A 15,743-nucleotide genomic window follows, 5' to 3' on the forward strand; every position below is an offset into this window, starting at 1 on the left:
TGTTTTCCCCTTGTTTGCCAGCCGTAGGAGGCTTCTGTGTCGATACACTTTTTGCTTCCTTTGCTGTTTTCAAATAATTTTCATGTCCCACTACATATGATATAGTAACCACTAAAACTATAAGAGCAATCACTATCCCTAAAAGTGTGCCTACTATGCATTTTGCCCTGCGGTTCGGGTTGCCAGCCTCCATGGTCTCAAGACAGTGTAGTTCTTATTTTTTTTTCTTTCACAGTACAAGTCTCTTTTCTTTTGCTTCTTCAATCTTTCGAACTACACCTGGAAGCTGAAAAATCCCCTCCGCAAAAACAGTCTCTGAGTTCTGTAGCAATAGACAACCTTAGTCCTTTTCCATCCTCTAAAATGGAATCCCTAATTTCTTCTTCTTCTCTTGGCGCTAGGTTGTCTCTCAATCTGTATTTACAAAATTCGTTGCAAAGTCTTTAGTAATCCGAAATTATGCGTGTTCGAAGAACTTCCACTACTCGCTCAAATATTTCCAAACGAAGAAGGATTCCCTCAAGTATTGGACACCTTGAACAGCAACACGGAAATTCAACTGTCTCTAGAATCAATTTTCTTATGCCGCTCAGAAGAGGAGGATAGACGATGTTGAGTGTCAGCAGCCCTTCGATCTCCACTCCTGGTATCAGCAACTCTACTTCCACTGTTATGAAGGGGTCAGTTCTGGTCAGAGTCACTTTCCTCAGCCTCCCAGTTCTGTGTCCCTCGGACATCGGTAGCGAGGTAGGTCCACTCAGGAGTAGCGTATCTTCTGCAAGGCACCCGCACCCTCCTTGATCTCCTCGGACCTTCCTGTTCTTGTCCTTGTGCACTTTCTTCTGGATCTGAGTCTTCGGATATAGGAGCAAGAGTTTCCTCTCGAGCTGGCTTCAAGCTTGGCCTCCTTTTTCTTTCAGGCCAGGTAGCCGCTCCACGCCTTGTTCTCCTATTTCTCGTCCGTTCACTCGGTTCTTGGTCACTCTGAACTTGTTATGTGTCTGAGTTGGTTTCACAGCAGCTTTCTCCTTCAGTGGCAACTTCAGTTTCACTGCCGTTCTGTCTTTCTCCTTCTTCTGGATCTGTGACACTCCCCACTTCTTCAGACACCCCCACAGCTTGACTGATCCCCTCTTGCGATTCTTCCTCCACAACTGGATTTTCGTCTGTGAGAGGAGCTGTTTCTTCAAGGGGTGCTGGAACTCTTCGAGTATGGGAAGCGTGGATCCAATTTGGCAGTCCTCCGCACTTCACGGCAGTGTTCGTCGTTAAAATGATCTGGTAAGGTCCTTTCCAGCGCACGTCTAAACAGTTCTTCCGGACGTGCTTCTTCACCACTATCCAGTCACCTGGACACAGGTCGTTGCATTGATCTCTTGAAGATGGAACTTCTGCGGCCTGTACCTGAAGAGACACAGAATGAATGGCGTCAGACAACCCCTTGCAATAATCCAGGATCAGGTCATGTGTAATGTTCAATAATGCAGTTGTTGGGACAGTTGGAAGTCTCATTGCCCTCCCCATCAACACCTCGTGTGGAGAGAGACCTGTCCTCCTGTCGGGTGTGCTACGCATGCTCATAAGGACCAAAGGAAGAGCATCAGGCCAACTTAAGGAAGTTGATGAACACACTTTAGCAATTCGACATTTCAGCGTCCCATTTATCTGCTCCACGATACCTGAAGCCTCTGGTCGATAGCTACAATGCAATTTCTGATCAATGTTCAATGCAGAGCAAAGCATCTTCACAACTTCGCTGTTAAAATGTGTTCCTCTGTCCGATTCCAGAGAGGCAGGCACCCCGAAGCGCGGTATCAACTCTCTAAGCAACAACTTTGCTACTGTGAGTGTATCGCACCTGCGTGTAGGGTATGCTTCAACCCATCTGTAAAATATGCATACTACCACAAGAACATACCTAAGGCGGTTGACTTTTGGCATTTCAATAAAATCCAATTGCATTCTGTTGAAGGGCCCCCCAGACCTCCCAATGTGACTCAGTGTAACTGGTGTTCTTTTCCCTATGTTCAACTGCTGGCAAGTAACGCATCGCTTACACACTGCTTCTGCTGCAATCCTAAATTTTGGACAATACCAAGTCTGCCTGAACACCCTCAGCATGGCATCTCTTCCCAAATGCACTGGACCATGTATCTGTCGTGCCATTGGGCTCGCTAACTCCTCAGGTAACACTGCCCTTCCATCTGCTGAAACCCAAAAGTCCATTTCGCTTCTCACACACCCTGCTGTTTCCCATGCCTGCTTCTCAGATTCAAGTGCATTGTCTTGCATTTGTTTCAAATCTTCCCAAGTATCAACAGTTTCTAACATCATGCTTAGTTCTGTCTTTTCCTGAGCCCCACCTACTTCCACCTCCGTGAAAGAATAACCATGCTCCGCACAATAGCGGGCAACTTCGTCTGCATATCTATTTCCTTGTGACACAAAATCTGTATTTTTCGTATGAGCTACACATTTCACAACCGCAATCGCGGCAGGACCCTGTAATGCTTCTAACAGCAATCGTACCAATTCCCCATTTCTGATTGGCGAACCAGAGGAGGTCATATAACCCCTCTGAGACCACAATTGCCCGAAATCATGAACTACACCGAAACCATATTGGCTGTCGGTATAAATAGTGACTCTGATTTTGCTACCTGCTATACAGGCACGGGTCAATGCAATGATCTCTGCTACCTGAGCGGAGTGTACTCCTTCCAGACAAGCGGCTTCCACAACTCCAGTAATGGTGCAAACAGCATAAGCTGCTCTCAACCGACCAGTATCAACTCTTAAACATGAACCATCGACAAAGAAAATTTCATCGGGATCAGTCAGTGGCTCATCCACAATATCTGGTCTGGGCTTCGTGCATAGTTCAGTCACATCAAGGCAATCGTGATCTTCACAGTCTTCGCTTTCTGTCATTCGGAAGTGGCATCAGTGTAGCAGGATTCAAGACAGAGCACCTCTTAAGGGTCACGTTCTCTGCAGCAAGAATAACTTGCTCATAGCGCGTGAGCCTACTGTTAGTCAAGTGCTGGGTCTTGGTCCTGGTCATTAACAGTTCCACAGAATGAGGTACATACACCACTAACTGGTGTCCCATCACAATGCTTTCACAACGCTCAATGCTGACACCTGTTGCAGCAACGGATTTGAGACATCCGGGCAACGCTGCGGCTACAGGATCTAGAGTAGCCGAAAAGTATGCAACTGGTCTACGGGCATTTCCATGGACTTGCACTAAAACTGACAAAGCACAGCCCTCCCTTTCGCAGCAATAGAGAGAAAATGGCTTCACATAGTCCGGCATCCCCAAAGCCAGAGCACGACATAAGTCATCTCTCCGCTGTAGGAACGCCATCAAGCACTCATTGTCCCATGGTACCGGATCGCTCACCTCCTTGTGCGTCAGTTTCTGTAAGGGTTTTGCTTTCAGTGAAAAGTTAGCTATCCTTTGTCGGCAATAACCAACCATTCCTAGAAACATCCTGACTTCTCTCTGTGTTGTAGCGCGAGTTCATCTTCATGATTGCCTCTATTCTATCTGGTGACACCTTGCGCTTTCCTTTTTCTATCCGGTGACCCAAGTACTGTACTTCTGTCAGACAGTACTGCAATTTGCTCGGGGATACCTTGTGTCCATTTTTGGCTAAATGGTTCAGCAAGGCGATGGTGTCTTCCTTGCAAGCTTCTTCTGTTCCTGACGCAACAAGTAGGTCGTCTATGTACTGGACCAGAACCGAGTTCTGGGGCAGTACCAGACTTTCAAGGTTCTTTTTCAACAGCTGGTTGAAAATTGATGGGCTATCTGTGAACCCTTGTGGGATTCTACACCATGTTAAAACGCGATTTTCCATTTTAAAAGCAAAGAGATACTGGCTCTCTTCATCTAATGGGATTGAAAAGAAAGCCTGACAAAGATCTATCACTGTGAACCACTCAGCTTGGAATGGTATCTGAAACAGTATCACTGATGGATTCGGTACCACTGGACAACATGAAACAACAATGTTATTAATTTTTCGAAGATCCTGTACTATTCTAAATTTCCCACTAGGTTTCTGCAAACCCATAATCGGGGAGTTGCATGGACTTCCCACGATTTCCTTCAGTATTCCCTGTTTAATCATAGAGTCGATCACGGGTTTTATTCCTGCAATCGTCTCTTGGGACAGCTTGTATTGTGGCGTTCATGGATAATCAACATTTGGTTTCACTATGATCTTCACTGGCTCTACCCCTTTGACCAATCCTATCTCTTCTCCTGTAAAATCCCATGTTTCTGATGATACTGCCTCGCGTAAGTCCCAAGGAAGGTCCTCCACAGTCAGAGTAGGATACAGTTCTATACATGTTCTTGAATTCACAATTTTGAATGTAGCATCATCATCTGTCGTCTCTACCTCTACTCCCTGAGGTGTGCAGTATATGGTACAGTTCAGCTTGCACAATAAGTCCCTTCCTAACAGACACACAGGACTAGAATCACACACCACAAACTGATGTTCGTTCATGTAGTTTCCGATTTTCACTGACACTGGTTCCGTCAAATGGCTAGTCATTCTCTTGTTTGCGACTCCTACCACCTGAATTGTTTCCCCCGACATTGGTAGATCCGGAACCACTGCTGACCTCAAAGTTGATCGAGTAGCTCCGGTATCCACCAAGAATGTTGTGGGACACCCTGCTACTTCAGCCTCAACAAATGGTCCTCTTTGATCCACTTCCAGAACTGCCCCGAGGGTACAGTCCTCTTCTTTGCTTACACGTTGTCCCGTCAAGGGATCAATGTAGTAACATCTTTCCTCATCTATGAAAAGAGGCATTTGTCTAAAGACCTTTCCCCCTGTCGAAATCTTTGGTGGCTGCGGAAACTGAGCTCGTGGAGCCGAAGTCCCCCCTTTGGCCACCTTGATTCTCGGCACTGGCACCCCTTGAACTGGAACCTCTGGAACCTCCTCTTCTACTTCTAATTCTCCGCTTTCAGGGTTATAGGGACACTCGCGTCTCCAATGTCCCACCTGATGACACTGGTGGCACTTTGTCGTTTTCTTCAACGTAGCAATGTCAATTCTAGGTCTCAAGTTTTCCTCACTGTCCTTATTCTGATCGCTCGATTTCCGTCCCATTGTCCCCGTCCCCTGCTGCTGCTGTCCGCTCTTTCCAGCTGACTGCATCTGCACCACCATATGCTTCTCTTTTAGCTTCTTTGCTTTGGAATCTACTTCGTCACTGCAGTACCTTGCATACCTCAAAATCTCATCTAATGGTCTGTTTTGCCAACAAATTAAATGTTGCTGAATCATCAAACAAATATCAGGTCTCAACCCCAAAACAAACTTTGACACAAACTGCCCTATATCCTTGGGGTCCATTATATCGAGTCCACTGTATTGTTTGAATGTTTTCAGCAATCTCTCATAAAACTCATGAACTGTCTCCTTGGGTTCCTGTCTTGTTCGGTCTATTTTTACCCAATCTATGTCTTGTGGTGGGACCTTATCCTTCAGCCAAGTTATTACTCTTTCATATTTCAACATTACAATTTCAGACGGTCCATTTGTAGCAGCATTCCTTTCTGGTTCTACAGTTGGCCACTCAACACTAGTCTTGCATGCTGTCCACAAATCTCCTGGCACCACAATGTCAAACAAGGTGTTCAAATCAATCCACAATACCTTTGAGATTTTCACAAACCTTTTAACCTGCTTATACCACTCAACGGGATTGTCCCTTAACTTCGGAAATGAGTTGGTAAATGCAGCCAAATCTCCTCTACTCCAGGGCACATGTACATAATTCCCATTCGATATTTCTCTCAAAGGAAATGCCTCCATCTGCATTACCCTTCCTTCCGGAGACATCACACTCGTGCTCCGTCTGACAGTACCCCTTTTGGACCACCTCTCTTCCCACTTGTCCAGATCTCTCCACGCTCTTATTCCTGTTATTAGCTCCCTTATGTGTGTCTTTAATCCTGTAGTTCTCTTCTCGTCTAAGTCTTGGTCTGAATACTGCAACCTATGGTTACTCTGTAATGTCTTTGTTCTGGACAAGTCTACCATATACTTCTCTGCCAGTTCAGACAGTTTCTCATGAATTGCTCTTGCCTTTCGGGTAATATCCTTTGCTATAAACAGTAACTCATCTTGTTCGTACAGGTCAATCCTTTCTAAGGCCAACGTCCCATCTATTATCTCGTCCAAATCATTTTTTAAACTAGTGACATCAAGTCTTCTGGCCTTTACTGCAGCTTTCAGTGTGCTAGCTCTAGGGGGTCCATTCACATCTCTCCCATCCCAGCTCCGAGTCTAGGTTCAGGCGAGTTACGGGGAGTCCTCCCATGTTCCCATCTCTCCAGGTCCCATGCAGTTCCATCCTCCCTGGGTGTATGGTGAAACACTTTCCCATTTCTCATAATCCCGAAAGTCCCATCCTGCATGGTTCCCCTTGATGCATGGTAAGACATTCCGTTATTCCCCCTTTCTTCATCATTTGCCGGTGGTCTCTGATCTCTCGACCCATGGCAAGATCCTTCACTGTTCCCCATGCTCCCACGACTCCAGTGCTGTACATTATCATTAGGTGCATGGTGAGTACATCTAAACCTATCCCTGTATTCTTGTGTCCTTCGGTCTCCCTCACTTGTTATGAGACGGGACGTCTCTCCACATCCTGTACCTCTCTCACTTCTCTCCTGCCCATTTCCACCGTCAATATGACGTATAACTCCTCTACTCTCCGGACTGTTACCATCCCACTCCTGACTGCTTGCACTAGCCCCGCAGTGAGACAATGTTCCGTTGCCTCGGCTTCCCCATTCTGCTTTTGCTCTTAGCCTGCTGCGCTGTGCTTCTGTCGACGCTTCCCATTCTCTCAAGTCGGCCCTTAGTTCCTTAAAGGATTTCGGCCGTGGTCCCCTCAGATCCATCGGTCCTCTCTGACCCCCCTTTTCTGCTGCGGGACCCACTGCTGAATCAAATGGGGTGCTCCACGTCGCTGGTCCTGGCAATTGCCTCCAGGCATTTGTCATGTTATTTCTCCTTTCCATTTCAGCTCTCTCTCTGTCCAACCGTATCTGTTCTTCCTCTCTGTCTCTCTCGGGGTTGTAAATCGATACTATAGGACCTATGGTAACGGGTACTCTTAGAGCGTCTGGCAACCCATAAGACTCGACCCTCTCAGTTTCCGGTACCTTCTGCACCACAAACCTTCCGACTACACTCTGTACTGTACTAGGTTGAGGTGTCTCCTCACCTTTGGTAGGTGTCCACTCCGATATAGGGAGTGGCCTATACCCCTCTATGGCAGCCCCAGCTCCCCTTGGGAGTTCGTTACTTTCTGTCTCCCCAACGTTCGGAGGCGGTCTATCTATTAGCAATCTATTTATCAAGTTGTCCTCCGACTCGCTCTCCTCATCCTCTTCCATGAGCCTCTTTTCTCCTGCCACCTCTCTCACTGGGTACAACTTGTCCACCTCAATAGCCTGTACCCTCCATCTCTTGGCGTCCGCATCCCATTGGGCATCTCGCACTGCCCTTACTGATCGCTTCAACCTTTCTTGGCGCCTGTTCAGATTTCTGTCGTGTGCCGCCCTAATCCACGCATTAAGGGCCTCAAACTGTGTTGGTCTAGGCGGAGGATTCAATGAGGACATAATTGCTTTCAGCCGATGTAACGCCTCTAACCTAAACGTTCCATACTTAGGAAACGTCAGTTCCTCGTTCCCTTCTGAAATCTTGCTCCATTCACTAATCCATAGTATAGTATGCAAGCCAACATTCGCTGCCATATAGTAAGCTGGTGTACCCTCTGGCGGTGCCTCTTCCCCGTAATAAGAGTCCCTTCTTTTTCTCTTAAAAATCCCTCTCAAACATTTAAAACACTTTATGTTCAAAACCTACAGAATTTCTATTTTCTCCGCGTTTGTTTACTTCCTGATGACAATCCACCAATCTCAGCACGGTTCTCGCTAACTGCCCTATCACAACGCGGCTTTTCACTGACGTCACACCAACCGCCCTATCACGGCACGGCTTCTCACTAACCGGCCTATCTCAGCGCGGCTCTAGCTGACGTCACCCTGATCCAGCGGCCTATAGGAAATATGTCATAAGTAACGCTACCTAACTCAATTACCTATATCATTAAACACTACTCTAACTCATGGACCCATTAATCAAATATGACACATTTTGACCTACTGAATCAGGTGGCCAAAATTAAACTTATATACAACTTATTTACAATTTATATACAACCGCGGTAAAAGAAATCATCATTTTAAACAAACCTAACTATTTATATGACCACCATGGCGATGGCATCTAGCTAATAGTAACCCACACTTCTGAATAACCAAGACCAGCTTGTTTTCATAAGTAAGATTTTATTAACTAATTATAGATTGTTGTGAATATAATTTTATAAATGTAATTTTATTAGAATCATAGTAAGCATGTTTGAAAACAGTATAGAAAATTACAGTTTTAGCATGAAATTATAATTTTTAGCATTTCAAAAATCCTAAGTCCCTAGCTAAGCTTAATAAATGGAAATAAAGTAAAGTCTCTAAGGGTTCTTACGTGCTCCACGCAAAGTCTGTCGGCACGACACCCTCATCCGAAAGTTGAAAAGCAGCAGCCAGCCCTAACCATAGGGCAAGGGTTTTTATACCTTTCTAAGCTAGCTAATCTAAGTAAAGGAACATTTTCTACAAAAGTCGATGTCCCATTGGTCCGAAAGTGACAAGTGACAAGTCACCCCATATTTCAAAACTTCCATTCTGTCATATTCTTTGAGACCATTGTCTTTATTGTACGTGTTCCAAAGCTTCCTTAGTTTGCAACAATTTAAACAAGAGTTCTCACTGACTTCATTTTACTTCCTCGGATGCCAAGTTATCAGACTTTCTTTCTGCCGGTTTCTGACCTTGGCCACGTCCGACAAAAATAATGAAAGCGCTTCTTCTTTGTTATGTGAATGTAACTTTCATGGAAAACTTTATGGTGGACATCGTGCTTCAGGCAGAAATTGAATTCATCTTTTAGCAAACTCGAGCAAACTAGGCCCAAAAGCAGGCAACTTATTTTTCTAGTATAAAACAAACACAAGAAAAGTATTAATGTAAGAAATCTTATTTTATTCTGTTTCCACCCTTCGTTTACTAATTCATTAACCCACCCTATTAGTCTAGTGTTACCTAGCAAGAAGCAAACAAATAAAGCAGCATTTTATATCTACCAGTCTTCAAGAATCCATGAAATCTTATATGCACCTATAATAGTAGAAATGACATCACATAGACAAGGAAAGCAAAATAAGCACATGCCAGTTTTAAATCTGCAGCAATTAGTAATGACAAAAAATGAAAACGACAAATTAATTAATTATTTCTACACGAACAAAAGATGCAACAATAATGCACGTTTATGAGCACACATGTTAATGTCCCCATGTATAAAGTTTAATCTAGGTTGGGTTAGAATAACACATCACAAATCATTAATATTATTAATTTATTTTATGGAAGTGTAACTTCGCGAGTTTAAACACATTTTTATTTTCTATCTCGCTCCATCAACTCCCTCATCTGGTGATTAACAAATCACCACACCATAACCCAAAATTTGAGAAAATTTAGGCTTCCTGGAAAAATGATTCAAATTCGTTGGAGTTAGTATTTCTAGAAATTTGTTTCTGCAAAATCCTTGCAATTGTCATATTGTGCTCTGTGTAATTCTTGTAACTCAATTTCCCTTTCTTCTTCTTTTTGAATTTTATAAATTCTTCTCTTTTCCTTCATTTGCTTCTTTCTCTTATGCAACAAACAACCAATTTTTGTCAGAACAAATATGAATATTATTACAATCAAAGGTGCCAAAATCTTGCCAAGAATTGAACTTCCAATATCATGGAACCAGTTTTTTATTGTTTGAAATCTTTTTGAAAGTCTTTCTGAAAAATCTTCTTCTTCTAATGGAATTATCTCTGAATGCATTTCTGAAATGTTCTTAATATACATCTCAATATTCTTACTCTCATCAGGAATGTAAGTGCAACAATGTTGCACATGTAAAATGCCGCAGACTCCTCCCTCTTTTGCAATTGGAAACCATCAGCTGTATCTGTTGACAATCTGTCAACAATTGTAGACACTTTTCTGATTCTCCCTGAATTCAGGGTTATACCTACTAAAGGTATCACTGCTTCAAAAATATCTCCCAAAATTTCTGTAAAAGTTTCTCTTTTAGCCCTATTTACATAATTATTAATTTTGAACAATCCTTCTGTATTTCTATCAACATGAAAGATTTTAGGAAAAACAATCCCAACATAACAAGTCCCATACCAGTGGTCAGGAAGGTTGTAGTAAGCTTTGTCACCACAAACAAAATATATCCCAGGGAAGATTGGATCTTTTCCACCTTTGAATCCCCAACCTCCCATAATCTGATATGTATCTTCACAATTGCTTGCACCTACAAAGTAATTATCAAAAAGTGTATTGTCCCTTCTAATGCAAAGCTTAGCACTAATTGGTTTATCTATGTGAATTGCAGCGTTATCAATTGTTTTGCCATTTAACTTCTCATCCTCTTTTTGCCAGAATCTAGACTAAGTCTGCTTGACTATTTCATTTCTCTTGTAAATTGCTCTCCTCTCTTCAACTAGGTTCAAAAATTTCTTTCCTTCAACACTTAATTTGCAGGTTAGATTGTTTTTGTAAGCATACTCATATGTGAGTTCATTAGTAACAAGGAAAAATTCCCTCATCTGTTTAGCCTTTTTATGTTTATTCAAAGTAGCTTCAATTTTTAAATTCGCGAAGATTTCATCATAATTCGAATAATAATATTCTAAGCGCCCAGTTTGATAGAACAGACTAGCTAACACACTACATGTTACACCATATGTAAGAGGAAGCATATTGTATGTTACTCCCTCAGAAACAGAAGCAGGTAATTTAACACACACACATAGCAATCTTTAGCATTCATTACTTTAACATATTCGCTCAAAAGCCTTGTAAATGTATTGCTTGAAAAATCACTAATAGATTTGTCCTGATGAATGTCAGGTTGATGATCAATAACTTTGCCTATTACACTATGTTTGTTTTGACTAACTGAAGCTTTGCTTGTCATGTTTACTTTGTGAGAATCTTTGTTAATTTCAAAAGGAATAACAACAGCTCAAATTAACCAGAGCAGAATTAAAATGAGCACACACACCAGAGTCATCTTACAGCATCTCTTAAAAATGGAACACCTTGAAGTACTCTGTTCCTTGACGTAAGGCATCTTTTATTAACTTTGCCTTAAAAGAAAACAAAAATTATTTTAAAATGATTTAACTAATTTTATATATACACCCCCCTTTTTAAAAGAATTTTTTTTTTTTTTCAAACTCTTACAGTATTTCTTCGACCTTATGTCACAAATAACTTTTCTCAGCTATACAAGTTTTCTTCGACCTTATGTCACCTAACAAGACTTCTTCGGCCTCTTGCCAAAATTAAAAACCAAAAACATCCCTAGACTTCAATCATTGTCACTAATTTCTTCAATTTCTTTTTCTTCTTGGCTACTATCGTAAATATCGATGACAGGGGGAATCACTAAATAAGACCACTCAGGAGATTTATATTTTTGATTTGGCTTTATAATCCTCCTTGTCTTTCTTGTCACTACTTCAATTTTTCTTCCAACTCCAACTTCCTTTTCACCATCCTTTTGACTACTTATTTCTTCCACCTGCTCCTTCGGTTTTCTGATTAATCTGACTCTCAGCCTTCCACCTGGCCAAACATCTGTTTTTCTCAAAAATTGGTTCAGAAACATTTACTTCTGACTTCCAAGATCTTTTCTTTGCATTTCTGCTTTCACCTTCAACATCACTTTCTCCAGTATCGTAATCTGAAACTTCAATGATTGACTCAGGAACTTTTCTAATCGGCAGTTTCACTCTGTCAGGAACTATGCTTTGTCTTCCATCACTGGTACTAGTTAATTCGTCCTCCTCCTCTTCTTCAATTACCTCCAACTTCCCAGATTCTGGTCTCCCGTTCCTTACTTCAGAGCTTGATTTCTGCTTTTCGATACTCTCCTGGTCAGAAATTTCAATTGGTTCACTTTCTCTGTTTTCAACAGAATTTACTCCATTTATCTTCTTAACTGAATCCTCAGTTGTTTTTCCTTTCAATAGATTCTCCTCTTCTCCAGAATCTATTTCAATAATTTCCAAGTCTTTTCTTCTCAACTCTTTACTCACAGGTACATGTTCCAGATGTCGACCTCCCTGTCGATCTTCAGAATCTGGATTTGTTTCATTTTCTACTTCAGAATCAGAATCTTCCGTAGTATCACTCTCATCATCAGAATTTTCAGGAGTAGGTACTGGAATAGTATGACTAGGATGGATCCACCTTTTCAATCCTCTGCACTTTACTGCATTAGTAGTGACAAGAAAAATTTGTCTAGGCTTCTGCCACCTAGGGACCAGACAATTTCTTCTTCGATGTACTTTTGTTCTGACCCAATCACCAGGTTTCAAATCATGTGTCTGAACTTTCTCATTTGATTGTGCTTCAGTTCCCACCTGATTAGACACAGAAGTTACTATATCAGATAACCTCTTACCGTAATCCAAAATAGCACTGTCATTTATGCTTAACAATTTGCCTACAGGTACAAAAGCTTGTCTCATAACTCTGCCCATGAGAATTTCATGAGGACTCAAACCTGTCTTTCTATCAGGTGTACTTCTTAATGACATTAAGACAAGTGGAAGAGCATCAGTCCACTTTACACCAGTTTCCAGACACATTTTTCCAATTCTGTTTTTTATTGTCCCATTTATCTGTTCAACTACCCCAGATGCCTCTGGTCTGTATGCACAGTGTGTCTTCTGCTCAATGTTCATTGCCTCACATATCAGTTTCATAAGTTTGTTATCAAAATGGCTTCCACCATCACTTTCAATAGTGACTGGAAAACCGTACCTTGGGATAATTTCTCTGAGCAGCAGCTTTGCTACTGTAATTGAATCACAATGTCGTGTAGGAAAAGCTTCTACCCATCTTGAAAACAAACAAACAATCACAAGAACATATTTCAAACAATTGTGTAGAGGCATTTCAATTAAATCCATTTGCAACCTAGTAAAAGGACCACCCTCTCGACCAATTACTCCTGTCCCTACAACTGATTTCATTTGTTGGCATGACAAACACCTCTGACAAAAAGATTCTGCAATCGTTCTGAATTTTGTGTTAAACCAAGTCTCTCGGAAAAGTCTGATCATCGCATCTCTTCCAAGATGAGCTGGACCATGATATAATCTGGCCATATCAGCAATCAAACAATTTGGCAAAACTATTCTGCCATCCTTGTAAGTCCACACTCCATCCTCATCACGTGGTCTACATTCTGCTCTTAACCACAATTCTTTTTCCTCATCATCTGCTTCATTTTGTAAGTCCCTAATCTCTTGCCATGTCTCTACTGTTGTTGTTAGCATCAATGAATTTGAATCACATTCCTTACTTTTTTCCCGATTATATGCACGACAATTTTTCGCACAAAATTTTGCTGTTTCATCAGCATAGGCATTGCCTTTTGAAATATAATCCACTCCTTTAGTATGTGCTGCACACTTTACAATTGCAATCTCTTTTGGCAATTGTATAGCGTCAATTAATCTCTTAATAAAAACTGCATTTTTTATTGGTGATCCTGCTGAAGTTAAATAGCCTCTCTGAGACCAGAGCTGTCCATAATCATGCACAACTCCGTAGCCATATTGACTATCAGTGATGATGGTAACTCTTTTATCTTTTGATACTTCACAAGCACGAATCAAAGCAATCAATTCAACCACTTGCGCTGAACGAATTCCCTCAAGACATGATGCTTCTTCAACGTCTGCAACTGTACAAACTGAGTACGCTGCTTTCAAAACACCGCCTTCTGTCCTCAGACAGGAGCCATCCACAAAGTAGACGACATCTGATTCAGATAAAGGTACATCTTTAATATCCTGTCTTGGTTTGGTGCAAAATTCCATGACATCCAAACACTCATGTTCCACTTCATTCTCATCAATAATTTCTGAATCAGGTAATAACGTAGATGGATTTAAATTCAGGCATCTCGAAATGGAAACATTGTCTGCTCCTAGAATGATTTTCTCATACTTCGTCAACCTGCTACTGGTTAAATGTTGAGTTTTACCTCTCGTCAGTAATATTTCAACTGAATGAGGCACAAAAACTTTCACAGGAAATCCCATTATGATTCCTTCGCTCTGTTCAAGACTAACACTAGTAGCTGCAACTGCTTTCAAACAACCTGGTAAGGCCTTTGCTACAGGATCAAGAACTGCAGAGAAATATGCAATGGGTTTCTTCAAATTCCCATGTCTCTGAATTAACACAGACAATGCACATCCTTCTCTTTCACTACAATATAGTTCAAAACCTTTCTCATAATTTGGCATGCCTAAAGCAGGAGCTTGACATAAGCTCTTTTTCAAATTCTCAAAACACTCCAATTCAGCTTCATTAAGAATAATAGGATCTTTTACATCAGATTTAGTAAGTCTTTGTAGTGGTTTTGCAATTACTGAAAATCCACTTATCCATTGTCGACAGTAGCCAACCATTCCTAGAAACATCCTAACCTGTCTCTGTGTTCTCGGAGGCTGCATTGCTTGAATCATTTTTATTCTTTCAACTGTCACCTGTCTTTTCCCTTTAGCAATTCTATGACCAAGATATTTCACTTCTTGTTTACAAAACTGCAATTTTGCTGGAGACACTTTATGTCCCTCATCTGCAAGATGGTTCAAAAGTGTTATGGTGTCTGTCACACAATTTTCTCTTGTTTTAGCAGCAATCAACAAATCGTCAATATACTGCACTAACGTTGACCTACCAGGTAAATTTAAATCTTCCAAAGATCTTTTTAACAGTTCATTAAAGATTGAAGGACTCTCTGTATACCCCTGAGGGATTCTACAGCATGCGAGGGTCCTACTCTGGAATCTGAAAGCGAAAATTTCCTGACTTTCTGGATGTAAAGGAACTGTAAAAAATGCATTGCAAAGATCAATGACTGTGTACCATTCAGCATCATGTGGGATCTGATACAAAATGACTGCTGGGTTTGGAACTACAGGACAACATGGAACTACAATCTGATTAATTTTTCTCAAATCTTGAACTATTCTGTACGTTCCGTTCGATTTCTTAATTCCCATGATCGGTGAATTACAAGGACTACTCCCAATTTCCTTTAAAACACCTTTTTTAATGAATTTTTCAATCACAGGTATAACTCCCTCAATTGTCTCAGCTTTCATTTTGTACTGAGGAATATTAGGAAATTCTATTCCCTGCTTCAATGAAATTTTGACTGGATCGACATGTTTCATCAGACCCATCTCATTTCCAGTCAAATCCCAAATTTCAGTTTTTACTGTATTTTTTAGTTCGTCGGGCAAAATATCTTTTTCAAATGTGGGAAATAACTTTGATTCCTCTGATTCCATCAACATCATTGTCATTTTGTACAAACCATCTTCTTCTATTGTTTGCAATTAAACTCCATCAGGAGAACAATATATTCTGCAATTCATTTTGCACAATATATCTCTGCCCAATAAATTTACTGGACTACTGTTACAAACTACAAACCTGTGTTTGTCTTTAAAATTTCCAATTTCGACCGGTA

This window comes from Lissotriton helveticus, chromosome 2_2 (genome assembly GCF_964261635.1).
Source record: "Lissotriton helveticus chromosome 2_2, aLisHel1.1, whole genome shotgun sequence".
NCBI lineage: Eukaryota > Metazoa > Chordata > Amphibia > Caudata > Salamandridae > Lissotriton > Lissotriton helveticus.